Genomic DNA, 13,905 nt, shown 5'->3' on the forward strand with positions numbered 1-13,905 from the left:
AAGCCCACCTTCCTGTGGAATGGGCATTTACATATTTTGGCTGTGGCAGGCCTGCCACAGAATGTGCAAGCTGAATTGTATTACACATCCAACTAGCAATAGTCTGCTTAGAAGCAAGAGCACCCAGTTTGTTGGGTGCATACAGGATAACAGCAAGTCAGTTTTCCTGACTCCAGCCGTCCTGGAACCTATATTTACAGGACCCTGACAACATCTAGCAACCTGGAGTCCTCCAAGTCCCTAGTAGGCGCAAGGCACCAAAATAAGCTGGTTCAGGTGAAACACTGACACCACCTTAGGGAGAGAACTGGGGACGAGTCCGCAGCTCTGCCCTGTCCAAATGGACAACCAGATATGGGCTTTTTTGAGAAAAAAACCCACCAATTTGACACTCGCCTGGTCCAGGCCAGGGCCAAGAGCATGGTCACTTTTCATGTGAGATGCTTCAAATCCACAGATTTGACTGGTTTTAAACCAATGTGATTTGAGGAATCCCAGAACTACGTTGAGATCCCACAGTGCCACTGGAGGCACAAAAGGGGGTTGTATATGCAATACTCCCTTGACAAACTTCTGGACTTCAGGAACTGAAGCCACTTCTTTCTGGAAGAAAATCGACAGGGCCGAAATTTGAACCTTAATGGACCCCAATTTGAGGCCCATAGACACTCCCGTTTGCAAGAAATGCAGGAATCGACCGAGTTGAAATTTCTTCGTGGGGCCTTTCTGGCCTCACACCTCGCAACATATTTTTGCCACATGTGGTGATAATGTTGTGCGGTCACCTCCTTTCTGGCTTTGACCAGGGTAGGAATGACCTCTTCCGGAATGCCTTTTTCCCTTAGGATCCGGCGTTCCACCGCCATGCCGTCAAACGCAGCTGCGGTAAGTCTTGGAACAGACATGGTACTTGCTGAAACAAGTCCCTTCTTAGCGGCAGAGGCCACAAGTCCTCTGTGAGCATCTCTTGAAGTTCCGGGTACCAAATCCTTCTTGGCCAATCCGGAGCCATGAGTATAGTTCTTACTCCTCTACGTCTTATAAGTCTCAGTACCTTAGGTATGAGAAGCAGAGGATGGAACACATACACCGACTGGTACATCCATGGTGTTACCAGAACGTCCACAGCTATTGCCTGAGGGTCTCTTAACCTGGCGCAATACCTGTCCCGTTTTTTGTTCAGACGGGACGCCATCATGTCCACCTTTGGTATTTCCCAACGGTTTACAATCATGTGGAAAACTTCCCGATGAAGTTTCCATTCTGCCGGGTGGAGGTCGTGCCTGCTGAGGAAGTCTGCTTCCCAGTTTCCATTCCCGGAATGAAACACTGCTGACAGTGCTATCACATGATTTTCCGCCCAGCGAAAAGTCCTTGCAGTTTTTGCCATTGCCCTCCTGCTTCTTGTGCCGCCCTGTCTATTTACGTGGGCGACTGCCGTGATGTTTTTCCCACTGGATCAATACCGGCTGACCTTGAAGCAGAGGTCTTGCTAAGCTTAGAGTATTATAAATTTACCCTTAGCTCCAGTATATTTATGTGGAGAAAAGTCTCCAGACTTGATCACACTCCCTGGAAATTATTTCCTTGTGTGACTGCTCCCCAGCCTCTCGGGCTGGCCTCCGTGGTCACCAGCATCCAATCCTGAATGCCGAATCTGCGGCCCTCTAGAAGATGAGCACTCTGTAACCACCACAGGAGAGACACCCTTGTCCTTGGATATAGGGTTATCCGCTGATGCATCTGAAGATGCGATCCGGACCATTTGTCCAGCAGATCCCACTGAAAAATTCTTGCGTGAAATCTGCCGAATGGAATTGCTTCGTAGGAAGTCACCATCTTTACCAGGACCCTTGTGCAATGATGCACTGATTTTAGGAGGTTCCTGACTAGCTCGGATAACTCCCTGGCTTTCTCTTCCGGGAGAAACACCTTTTTCTGGACTGTGTCCAGAATCATCCCTAGGCACAGCAGACTTGTCGTCGGGATCAGCTGCGATTTTGGAATATTTAGAATCCACCCGTGCTGTTGTAGCAGTATCCGAGATAGTGCTACTCCGACCTCCAACTGTTCCCTGGACTTTGCCCTTATCAGGAGATCGTCCAAGTAAGGGATAATTAAGACGCCTTTTCTTCGAAGAAGAATCATCATTTCGGCCATTACCTTGGTAAAGACCCGGGGTGCCGTGGACAATCCAAACGGCAGCGTCTGAAACTGATAGTGACAGTTCTGTACCACGAACCTGAGGTACCCTTAGTGAGAAGGGCAAATTTTGGACATGGAGGTAAGCATCCCTGATGTCTCGGGACACTATATAGTCCCCTTCTTCCTGGTTCGTTATCACTGCTCTGAGTGACTCCATCTTGATTTGAACCTTTGTAAGTGTTCAAATTTTTTTAGATTTAGAATAGGTCTCACCTAGCCTTCTGGCTTCAGTACCACAATATAATGTGGAATAATACCCCTTTTCTTGTTGTAGGAGGGGTAATTTGATTATCACCTGCTGGGAATACAGCTTGTGAATTGTTTCCCATACTGCCTCCTTGTCGGAGGGAGACCTTGGTAAACCAGACTTCAGGAGCCTGCGAAGGGGAAACGTCTCGACAGTCCAATCTGTACCCCTGGGATACTACATGTAGGATCCAGGGGTCCTGTACGGTCCCAGCGTCATGCTGAGAGCTTGGCAGAAGCGGTGGAACGCTTCTGTTCCTGGGAATGGGCTGCCTGCTGCAGAGTCTTCTTCCCTTTCCTCTATCCCTGGGCAGATATGACTCTTATAGGGACGAAAGGACTGAGGCTGAAAAGACGGTGTCTTTTTCTGCAGAGATGTGACTTAGGGTAAAAACGGTGGATTTTCCAGCAGTTGCCGTGGCCACCAGGTCCGATGGACCGACCCCAAATAACTCCTCTTCCTTTATACGGCAATACACCTTTGTGCCGTTTGGAATCTGCATCACCTGACCACTGTCGTGTCCATAAACATCTTCTGGCAGATATGGACATCGCACTTACTCTTGATGCCAGAGTGCAAATATCCCTCTGTGCATCTCGCATATATAGAAAATGCATCCTTTAAATGCTCTATAGTCAATAAAATACTGTCCCTGTCAAGGGTATCAATATTTTTAGTCAGGGAATCCGACCAAGCCACCCCAGCTCTGCACATCCAGGCTGAGGCGATCGCTGGTCGCAGTATAACACCAGTATGTGTGTATATACTTTTTATGATATTTTCCAGCCTCCTGTCAGCTGGCTCCTTTAGGACGGCCCTATCTATAGACGGTACCGCCACTTGTTTTGATAAGCGTGTGAGCGCCTTATCCACCCTAAGGGGTGTTTCCCAACGCGCCCTAACTTCTGGCGGGAAAGGGTATACCGCCCATAATTTTCTATCGGGGGGAACCCACGCATCATCACACACTTCATTTAATTTATCTGATTCAGGAAAAACTACGGTAGTTTTTTCACATCCCACATAATACCCTCTTTTGTGGTACTTGTAGTATCAGAAATATGTAACACCTCCTTCATTGCCCTTAACGTGTGGCCCTAATAAGGAATACGTTTGTTTATTCACCGTCGACACTGGATTCAGTGTCCGTGTCTGTGTCGACCGACTAAAGTAAACGGGCGTTTTAAAACCCCTGACGGTGTTTCTGAGACGTCTGGACCGGTACTAATTGTTTGTCGGCCGTCTCATGTCGTCAACCGACCTTGCAGCGCGTTGACATTATCACGTAATTCCCTAAATAAGCCATCCATTCCGGTGTCGACTCCCTAGAGAGTGACATCACCATTACAGGCAATTGCTCCGCCTCCTCACCACATCGTCCTCATACATGTCGACACACACGTACCGACACACAGCACACACACAGGGAATGCTCTGATAGAGGACAGGACCCACTAGCCCTTTGGAGAGACAGAGGGAGAGTTTGCCAGCACACACCAAAAAACGCTATAATTATATAGGGACAACCTTATATAAGTGTTTTCCCTTATAGCATCTTTTATATATTTCTAACGCCAAATTAGTGCCCCCCCTCTCTGTTTTAACCCTGTTTCTGTAGTGCAGTGCAGGGGAGAGCCTGGGAGCCTTCCCTCCAGCCTTTCTGTGAGGGAAAATGGCGCTGTGTGCTGAGGAGATAGGCCCCGCCCCTTTTTCGGCGGGCTCATCTCCCGCTCTTTAATGGATTCTGGCAGGGGTTAAATATCTCCATATAGCCCCCGGAGGCTATATGTGAGGTATTTTTAGCCAAAAAAGGTTTTCATTTGCCTCCCAGGGCGCCCCCCTCCCAGCGCCCTGCACCCTCAGTGACTGCCGTGTGAAGTGTGCTGAGAGGAAATGGCGCACAGCTGCAGTGCTGTGCGCTACCTTAAGAAGACTGAGGAGTCTTCTGCCGCCGATTCTGGACCTCTTCTCGTTTCAGCATCTGCAAGGGGGCCGGCGGCGAGGCTCCGGTGACCATCCAGGCTGTACCTGTGATCGTCCCTCTGGAGCTAATGTCCAGTAGCCAAAGAAGCCAATCCATCCTGCACGCAGGTGAGTTCACTTCTTCTCCCCTAAGTCCCTCGTTGCAGTGATCCTGTTGCCAGCAGGACTCACTGTAAAATAAAAAACCTAAGCTAAACTTTTCTAAGCAGCTCTTTAGGAGAGCCACCTAGATTGCACCCTTCTCGGCCGGGCACAAAAATCTAACTGAGGCTTGGAGGAGGGTCATAGGGGGAGGAGCCAGTGCACACCACCTGATCCTAAAGCTTTACTTTTTGTGCCCTGTCTCCTGCGGAGCCGCTATTCCCCATGGTCCTTTCAGGAACCCCAGCATCCACTAGGACGATAGAGAAATAAAAAAAAATTAAAAGCGTAATACTGAAATTAAACGACCACACTAATCTCAAAAATGCTATCGTCATGGCAATCTAGAGGTCAAAGAGCATGAGAAAAATTAATATAAAGTTGTATTAGGCATCATTTCTAGTTTACTGGAGTAGTTATGACAATTTCAAATTTACACATATATTTCTGAACCCTGAGCTATCTATCTGCCAGCTGAATGTCTGGGTCCCAGATATCGTCTGCACAGAAGAATGATGGGTGAACAAACAAAGTAGTGCCAGCGAGACAGACCAGAATTAAGTTGGGTACACACTAGACAATAAGTCGCCCGATCCCACGAAACTGAGCGACAAGTAGGGTAAATTGTCTAGTGTGTACCCATGAATGCGCCCTCCTGCGGGTCGCTAGAGACATCCCCCATCAGCCCTGCAGCATGTCTGACAGATGATGTAACTAGCGATTACATGCTGCAGAATGCAGCATATCATGTAGCTGCCCCTGCCTCTCAGTTAGACCAGGCATTGGAATGCGTGTATGAACTTGTCACATGCCGGGTCCTGGCGGCGGCGATGTCGGGTTTGGGACACATCGCTAAGTGTATACCCAGCTTAAGTACCATGGAGCCAATTCAGATCTCCAAAGAAGAGCAAGAAAAAAACTTAACTTCGAGCAAACAGTTACATTTTCGCTGTAATCCAGTGATGGGTAACTTGATACACTTAAAAGGGCTGTATAACCAGAATCGGTCTACAAATATGCAGCACACTGAAATGTAAAAGGACCTCCCTAAAAATGTCTTACTCTGCTTTAAAGAAATACAGATGTATCCTTACTCACCTATTCTCCAATAGCACCAAAGAGAACCAATCCTATGTATACACTGATTAATCTTCACAATGTGACATTCTATTATTACAAACCCTGAACATATTGTTCTAGTGTGTACCTGGCCTTTAGAAGGAAATAGGGCTGGAGAGTGGATTTTTGTCCATCATTGCTCTAAACCAGTGGTTCCCAAACTTGGTCCTCAAGGACCTCCAACAGTACATGTTTTCCAGGTCACCAAGCAGGTGCAGAGGTGTATTCATTGGTCACAGACACATTCTAACAGATCCACAGGTGGAGTTAATTATTTCACTTATGATTTTGAGGGGAGACCTGGAAAATGTGAACTGTTGGGAGTCCTTAAGGACAGAGGGCAGATGTATTAAGCCTGGAGACGTGATAAAGCAGTGATAAGTGGAAGTTGATAACACACCAGCCAATCATTATGCGTTTGAAAAATGACAGTTAGGAGCTGATTTGGTAACCACTGCTGTAAGCCCATCCAATACATCTCCATCTGTGGTACAATTTGACAAAATGACTACAACATGAGAGCCATTTTTAATGAAATGCACCTCACAAATGGTTGTCTTAGCCATTTGACTCTTATTATTATTATTTTTATTTTATTTTTTTAAACAAGCTACATCAAAAATATCAACATAGTATTTTGAAAACAGACATAAAAGGAGAAAACATGTTACAGCCAAACAAAACAAAATGCCCAGTGCAGAGATCATGCTGGTGACCACTGCCCAATGCAGAGACCATTTCTGCCTGCCATATATAATATTCAAAGCATACACATTCAAAGGCCTTACCTCCTACAACTCCAGCAAACAATTGCTAAGGTTTTTCTCTCCCGTCCTAAAACACAAAGAAAAGTAAACATTGTGCTTTAAATACTGAAGATATTTTCATTACATAAGCAGTTCCCGTGCTACATGTTAACTACCATTATGAAATCTCCAATAAAATTACATATTATGCAGAAAAGGCAAATTTATGGTATCAAGTTTAATCTATGAAAGCAACACTGGTCACATTCATGGGCAGGGTGTATAGGATACAAATACAAGAAAACACTTAAATTACAATATCAACATAAACTATAACAGTAAGGAAATGGCCACAACAATAACTATAAAGGACCTATATTCAATCAGACCATATAAATAAACCTTAAAAGATAACTATATAATTTTATGACTTTTTATCAAACATCAATTTTGAAGTGACGACATTGTATAAAAAATATACACAGTACTGTATATGTCTGTTATATATAATCTACCACAAGTAGTTGGTGATTATCACATTTGGATGTATGTGTTTGTGCGTTTGGGATGGGCAGGGGGGATAAACAGATATATAGGAGCACATAACAATAATAATGTAACCATTGTATATGTAACACAAAGCAGTAACAAGCAGTATATATATATATATATATATATATATATATATATATACACACACACACACATATACACAGTATGCATACACATATATATATATATCCCTTATTAAACACACCGTAGTGTACTGTATATGAGCTGCACTGCTTTGTTAGTGTGTGTTTATATAAGCCGCCCCTCACCCGGCATTGTAAGGAAGCTAGCTAGCCCCCTACACAGAGTGTAACTTGCGAATCATCGTACGTACAGGGTGACACAGGCCGGCCGGCTGAGTGACAGCAGAATATACGGGATTACCAGGGAGCTACGCCGCTTCTCTCGCCTCCGTACTGGCTACTTAGCAACCGGCGGACACGTAAAGCGCACGCCGTACGCGATAAAGGCCCGGTCACTGTACTATATTCCTCCGCTGCATCCTCCTCTCACATTGGAATGGACGGTGGCCTATATTAGAAACCAGCCGCTACAGTGAATACAGTGAGCTTTTGTTTGGCGCGGCGTATCACGATGAGCTGCTGGGAACTATTTCGCGTTGTCACTGTATATGTAAGCATCCCCACTCTGGGGCATGCCGGGAGTTGTAGTTTATCAGCGGCGTGATGTATTAGTGAGAGAAGTCGGTCATTGGGTACAACTGGTGAGTACTGATTGCATGCCCAAGGTTCCAAGCCTCGCTCTGGCTGACGGAGATCAGCACAGTGATTGGCTGGCCGGCTACTGCTGCTTCTGCAGACAGGAGAAGGGAGGACAGTGACGTATTACCGTCTGAGTGGGCGTGTCCGGAGCGGAGAGAGCCGGTGTGACATGGAGGCGTGACGTCAGGTATGTGCTTCGTCACTTCGCTCCATGTAGGGGCATTTACATAGATGCTCGGCACATAATAATGTACTAGTGAGAGAAGAGTTCCAGTGTAACAGATGCTGGCGGGTGAGTGTTGGGTTGCTGTGATGGGATAAGGAGGGGGTGGCAGTAAGTAACAGAGAAGATCTACCAGCAGGTATATACAAAGCACATACAGTTGCTGTGATGGGATAAGGAGGGGGTGGCAGTAAGTGACAGAGAAGATCTACCAGCAGGTATATACAAAGCACATACAGTAAGAGCTGCAGTCCATCAGGTACCCTACCTATAGCCTGCCATCACAGGGCTGTGTATATATTAGTTTACATCTGCATAATGTGATACTGTAATATATAAGTTTATTAGAACTATCCACAAGGTCACTGACCACACTCAGGTCCCTGCCATATTCTGATTCTCATCCAAAGGTGCTTTACTATCATTGACATTCCTGCAGTCATGTAAAACAGATGAGGTCATTACTCTACAGCATTGTTTCCCATCCTCTGCCCACAGGGCACACTAATGGTGCAGGATATCCATACTTGAGCACAGGTGACAAATAGTACCTCTCTTATTTTGATTTAACAATTTTTGCTCAAGAATGGATATCCTTAAAACCTGGACTGTGTGTGCCTTGAAGATCAAGGTTGGGAAGCAGTGCTTTACAGTTACAGGAGTGACATCCTTGTTCACCTAACAGAGGTAGTTTAACATGAATATCTTACACACAGTTGTATGCAAAAGTTTGGTCAGCTCTAGTCAAACTGCATGCAAAGGTGCAAGTAAATGTTTGTCAACTCCAACTCTGCGGTGTCCAAGTTTAAACATGACATATTTTAATGCACGGTTTGCAAAATGTAAAGGATTTAAAAATAAAACAGTGAATGTGTTCGGGCATACATATCCTTTGCTCACCACTTTTCAGTGGCTGCTGGGGATGCAACCAGGAAGACCAATCAGAAGCTTAGATAGGGCCCACAGAAAAACAGCTGCATGGAGTGACACCTGGTGCTCCAAAAATGGCGCCATTTGTGTGGTGAACCTTTCACCCCACTTGGCAGTGATGCTTTAACAATATTCACATTGGTCTTTTTTTTTTTTTCCAAATATTTGCCTGGTCTTCAAATACATCTTTTGTTGTTGCCAAAACATTACATTTTATTGTCTCATCTATCCATTGAACTTAATTTAGAAAAGATTCTAGATCATCTTCTGTAAATTGTAGACGAGAGGTCATATAAAAGGTTTCCTTCAGACATGCAGGCAAGTCTTGTGTATGAAATGCTATACTGCTGTCCACTATTAAGGTGTCAGTTTATTTATTTCTTCTTTTGCAGGTTCTTTGCATTGATACAGTACGTGGAGTCTGTTTTGTATACCTGACCAATTTACAGTCAGGTCTCACAAAACTGTTTCTGGGTGTCCGTATCTTACCTTTGTGTTCGTTTCTTTACAATGTTTCTGACAGTGTAAATCCCAACTTGGAATCATTTAGACATCTTTTTATAGCCTACCGCTGCTTTATAACAGTCAACTATTTTTATCTTTAAAGTATTCCGTCAGCTGCTTAGAGGAGTCCAGGGCTGTTGAGTGTAGGTACAACACCCTGAATGCTTAGTAGGGCCACAGTATTTATTCAACTTTGAAAATGTCTCCACGTCGCTTGATTTGACAATCAAAGTTATGTGATCTTAAAAAATAAAGTAGTATTATTAAATTATCTGGAAGGATGCCCAAGCTTTTGTATATGCCTTGTGCATTGTTTTATTGCTTTTGTTTCATTTGGTTAACTTTATTTACTTTATTGTGCTGAAATCTCTCATGTTGACATTTGTGCATCCAGTTTTACCCAAGGTGCCCAAACTTTTTACTTTCACCAGACTCCTGGTGCTATAATGAGGTACAGGTTCCGTCAGCTCCTTACCTTGACACCCACAAGATTGTACAGGGTGGATTTTATGACGTAAACATGTTTTTATTGAACAAAACACAAATTCACAGAGTACAAATCAGCAATAATTACACAAGATAGAAACCAGAGGGAGAACCACACAAGTACAAGAAATATAAAATATAGAATATATTCATAGTCAGCATGTGGGACAGTGTAAACTGTACTCCTATACAGTATAGATGTACCTATTTAATCCCCCACCCCCACCCCCCTTAATACCAAGAGAGCTTTTATGAAGTAAACACATTTTACAATCATAAATGGGTCACAGGTTTTTCATTTTAATATTATGGTGCCCCCCCCCCCCTAATCTTAAAACATCCAAAAATCATTGCAAATCCCCAATCTCTATGCCAAGTTCTAATGTTTCAGCTACACCGCAAAACCTGATTGACCCTTTTTTCCTCATAAAAACAGCAAACACATAGGCCTGAAAAGAAGCCGGTGGCTGGACAAAAGAGAGGCGGAAGCCTGCACTGAGCACCATTTGCCCCACCATTGGCTGGGAATGTAGTGCAGGTGGGTAGAGTGGGTACTTTATGACATTTCGGGGTTTCTGTACTGAGAGTTGGAGAGAGATCAAGTGAATGGAGAACCAATCACCTCCTAACTGTCATTTTTCAAACCCAGTCTGTAACATGGCAGGTAGGATCTTATTGGCTGGTACTTTATCTCCATCCACTTTATCTCTCTCTAAGTTTTAGTACATAGACCCCTTCATATTGAATCTCACACACTTGCTCCTGAAGTGAGTGTGAAAATGATAGTGAGGAATATTAACCTTCTGTTTAAGTGTCACTGACCTGGTTTGGGAGTGTTGTGGACTCGGGGCTTCTTCCGATGACCGGGAAGAGGAACCGCCACTGGGTCGTAGTAGAGATGGCCGGATGTAGGTCTTCCTCATGCAGGACTAAGACGGCAGGCGGGAGGCCCAGAGGAATTCTTGAAGGTCTCCTGTAAGACAAGACTTGTAGAAATACTGAAGGCTGGGGTACTGAGATATTGGAGACACTGTGGTATTGGAGGCACTGAGGTGCTGGGAGTACAGGGAGTGCAGGGAGGTCCTTGGAGGCACGGAGGTGCTTGGAGGCACGGAGGTGCTTGGGGGCACGGAGGTGTTTGGAGACACCGAGGTGTTTGGAGGGATGAGGTGCTTGGAGGCACGAGGTGCTTGGAGACACGGAGGTAACTGGAGGCACGGAGGTGCTTGGAGGCACGGAGGTGTTTGGAGACACCGAGGTGTTTGGAGGGATGAGGTGCTTGGAGGCACGAGGTGCTTGGAGACACGGAGGTAACTGGAGGCACGGAGGTGCCTGGAGGCACGGAGGTGCTTGGAGGCACAGAGGTGCTTGGAGGCACAGAGGTGCTTGGAGGCTCAGAGGTGCTTGGAGGCACGAGGTGCTTGGAGGCACGAGGTGCTTGTAGGCACGGAGATAATTGGAGGCACGGAGATAATTGGAGGCACGGAGATAATTGGAGGCACGGAGGTGCTTGGAGGCTCAGGATGCTTGGAGGCACAGGATGCTTGGAGGCACAGGATGCTTGGAAGCACAGGATGCTTGGAGGCACAGGATGCTTGGAGGCACAGGATGCTTGGAAGCACAGGATGCTTGGAGGCACAGGATGCTTGGAAGCACAGGATGCTTGCAGGGACGAGGGAGCTCTGGAATCACAGCTTCCGCAGGAGAAACGAAGATACTCAGGCACCGGATCTCTGCCTGGTATCTGATTTTAAATTCCCCGCCCTAGCCTGATTGGCGGAGCAGGCAGGTGACGTCAGACCTGCTCCGCCTCCTTGCCCTCGCTTGTGATGGCGGCGTCCTTGCTTCCGGGAAGCCGCCGGAGAGCAGCGCCGACCCGCCGCTGAAGCCGGAGACCGTCAGGGGAAGAGAGGCGCCGGGCAGACCAGGCCACCCGCAGGGACAAGCGCGGTCGCCGCTGCCCGAGGTTCGTGACAGTACCCCCTCCTCCAGGAGTGGCCCCTGGACACTTCCCGGGCTTAGTCGGATGTCTGGAGTGGAAGATCCGAATCAGACGAGGAGCCGTTACTTCAGTAGCCCCAATCCAACTTCTCTCCTCAGGACCATAACCCTTCCAGTCCACCAAGTACTGTAATTTTTTATGAAGATAACGAGAGTCAAGAATAGCTTTGATTTCAAACTCCGCTCCAGCTTCTGCCACTACCGACGTTGGCCTAGGGAGTGCTGAGTGGAACCGATTCAGAATGAGGGGACGGAGTAGAGAAACATGAAAGGCGTTAGGTATTCGAAGATGGGCAGGCAAACCCAGTTTACAGACCACAGGATTTAAGACTTGTAGCACAGGGTAAGGACCGATGAACCTTGGAGCGAATTTCATGGTGGGCACCTTCAACCGGAGATTCCGTGTGGACAGCCATACCCTGTCCCCAACTTTATATTGAGGTGCGGCTTGCCGTTTCTTATCTGCGAAGAACTTGTACCGAACAGAAACCTGCTTAAGATTAGCATGAACCTTTCTCCAAATTTGTCCAAAGTGTCGTAGAGTGGACACTACAGCAGGAACCTCTATTATCGGAAGGCTTGGAAATTCCGGAACACGGGGATGGAACCCGTAGTTGACGAAAAATGGTGATTCCCCAGTGGAAGAATGAAACAAATGGTTATGGGCAAACTCCGCCCAAGGCAACAACTCCACCCAGTTGTCCTGTGAAGGAGAGAGATACAAACGAAGAAAAGTCTCTAGATCTTGATTGACTCGTTCCGTTTGCCCATTAGTTTGGGGATGATAAGCAGACGAAAACTTAAGTTTAATGTGTAGAGTTGAACAAAGGGCTTTCCAAAACCTGGCGGTGAACTGTACTCCACGGTCAGAAACAATCTCTTGTGGCAACCCATGCAAACGAAAATGTTCTCGGATAAACAATAGAGCCAGTTTCGGTGCTGTCGGGAGACCAGTCAAGGGCACAAAGTGTGCCATCTTCGAAAAACGGTCAACGATAACCCAAACGGTGTTGCAACCCTTGGAACAGGGCAAGTCAGTGATGAAGTCCATGGAAATGTGAGTCCAGGGTCTCACAGGGATAGGCAGAGGACGAAGTAACCCTGCAGGAGGCAGACGAGGAGATTTATGTTGTGTACATTGGGGACACGAATTAACGCAATCTTGTACATCCTTCCTCATGGTGTTCCACCAGTAAGACCTTTGCAGAAACTTGTACATCTTCTGAGCGCCGGGATGACCGGAAAACTTGGAGTTATGGGCCCACAGTAGTATTCCTGGGCGGAATCTAGCTGGCACGGACATTCTTCCAGGAGGAGGAGCTGGAGTAGTTAAAGCAGCAGAGACAGAAACTGGATTCAGAATTAAACCCCGCTCCGGAGGTTCATCCTCGTCTGTGGGAACTTGTGAACGAGAAAGCGCATCTGCTTTAATATTGAGAGTCCCGGCCCGGTACTTGATAATGAACGAGAATCGGGAAAAGAAAAGTGCCCATCTCGCCTGGCGAGGATTCAAGCATTGTGCGGATTTGATGTACAGCAAATTCTTGTGATCCGTGTAGATGGTAAACACATGTTTAGACCCTTCTAGAAGATATCTCCATTCTTCCAAGGCAGATTTGATTGCCAAGAGTTCCTGGTCTCCAATAGTGTAATTTCGTTCGGCTGGAGAGAATTTACGAGAATGGAAGCCACACGGATGTAATTTTTTATCAGAGGAATACTGGGAGAGAACAGCCCCAACCCCGACTGAAGATGCATCAACTTCTAAGAAGAAGGGTTCCTCGAAATTTGGTTGTTGGAGAACTGGAGCCGTCATGAAAGCTAACTTTAAGCGAGAAAAAGCTACAATGGCTTCCGGAGGCCACAAACTAGGATTAGAACCCTTCCTCGTCAGGGCAGTAATGGGCGCAACAATGGTGGAGAAACCCTTAATGAATTTCCTGTAGTAGTTCGCAAAGCCCAGGAACCTTTGTATTGCTTTCAGGGAAAGAGGCTGAGTCCAGTCACGAATGGCCGACAACTTTTCCGGATCCATGCGAAGCTCCG

At 46.3% G+C, this 13,905-nt stretch overlaps 2 protein-coding genes across 6 annotated transcripts in view; one reads left to right on the plus strand and one right to left on the minus strand.

Annotated features, from left to right (window-relative positions):
* Window positions 1-7,720, minus strand: part of HMG20A (high mobility group 20A) — a 155,233-nt gene extending 147,513 nt beyond the window's left edge. For 3 of the 4 annotated variants that reach the window (XM_063926437.1, XM_063926438.1, XM_063926435.1), the window contains exons 1-2: window positions 7,328-7,720; window positions 6,484-6,529 (exon numbers count right to left, since the gene is read on the minus strand). The gene's annotated coding sequence lies outside the window, so the exon portion shown is untranslated. Of the gene's footprint in view, window positions 1-6,483; window positions 6,530-7,262; window positions 7,307-7,327 lie in introns of those variants that run through there. The other variant, XM_063926436.1, reaches the window with a different exon arrangement.
* A 96-nt stretch (window positions 7,721-7,816) lies between these two features.
* PEAK1 (pseudopodium enriched atypical kinase 1) overlaps window positions 7,817-13,905 on the plus strand; it is a 135,485-nt gene continuing 129,396 nt past the window's right edge. Inside the window, exon 1 of one of the 2 annotated variants that reach the window (XM_063926430.1) lies at window positions 7,817-7,902. The gene's annotated coding sequence lies outside the window, so the exon portion shown is untranslated. Of the gene's footprint in view, window positions 7,903-7,930; window positions 8,008-13,905 lie in introns of those variants that run through there. The other variant, XM_063926431.1, reaches the window with a different exon arrangement.

Source organism: Pseudophryne corroboree, chromosome 6, assembly GCF_028390025.1.
Source record: "Pseudophryne corroboree isolate aPseCor3 chromosome 6, aPseCor3.hap2, whole genome shotgun sequence".
NCBI lineage: Eukaryota > Metazoa > Chordata > Amphibia > Anura > Myobatrachidae > Pseudophryne > Pseudophryne corroboree.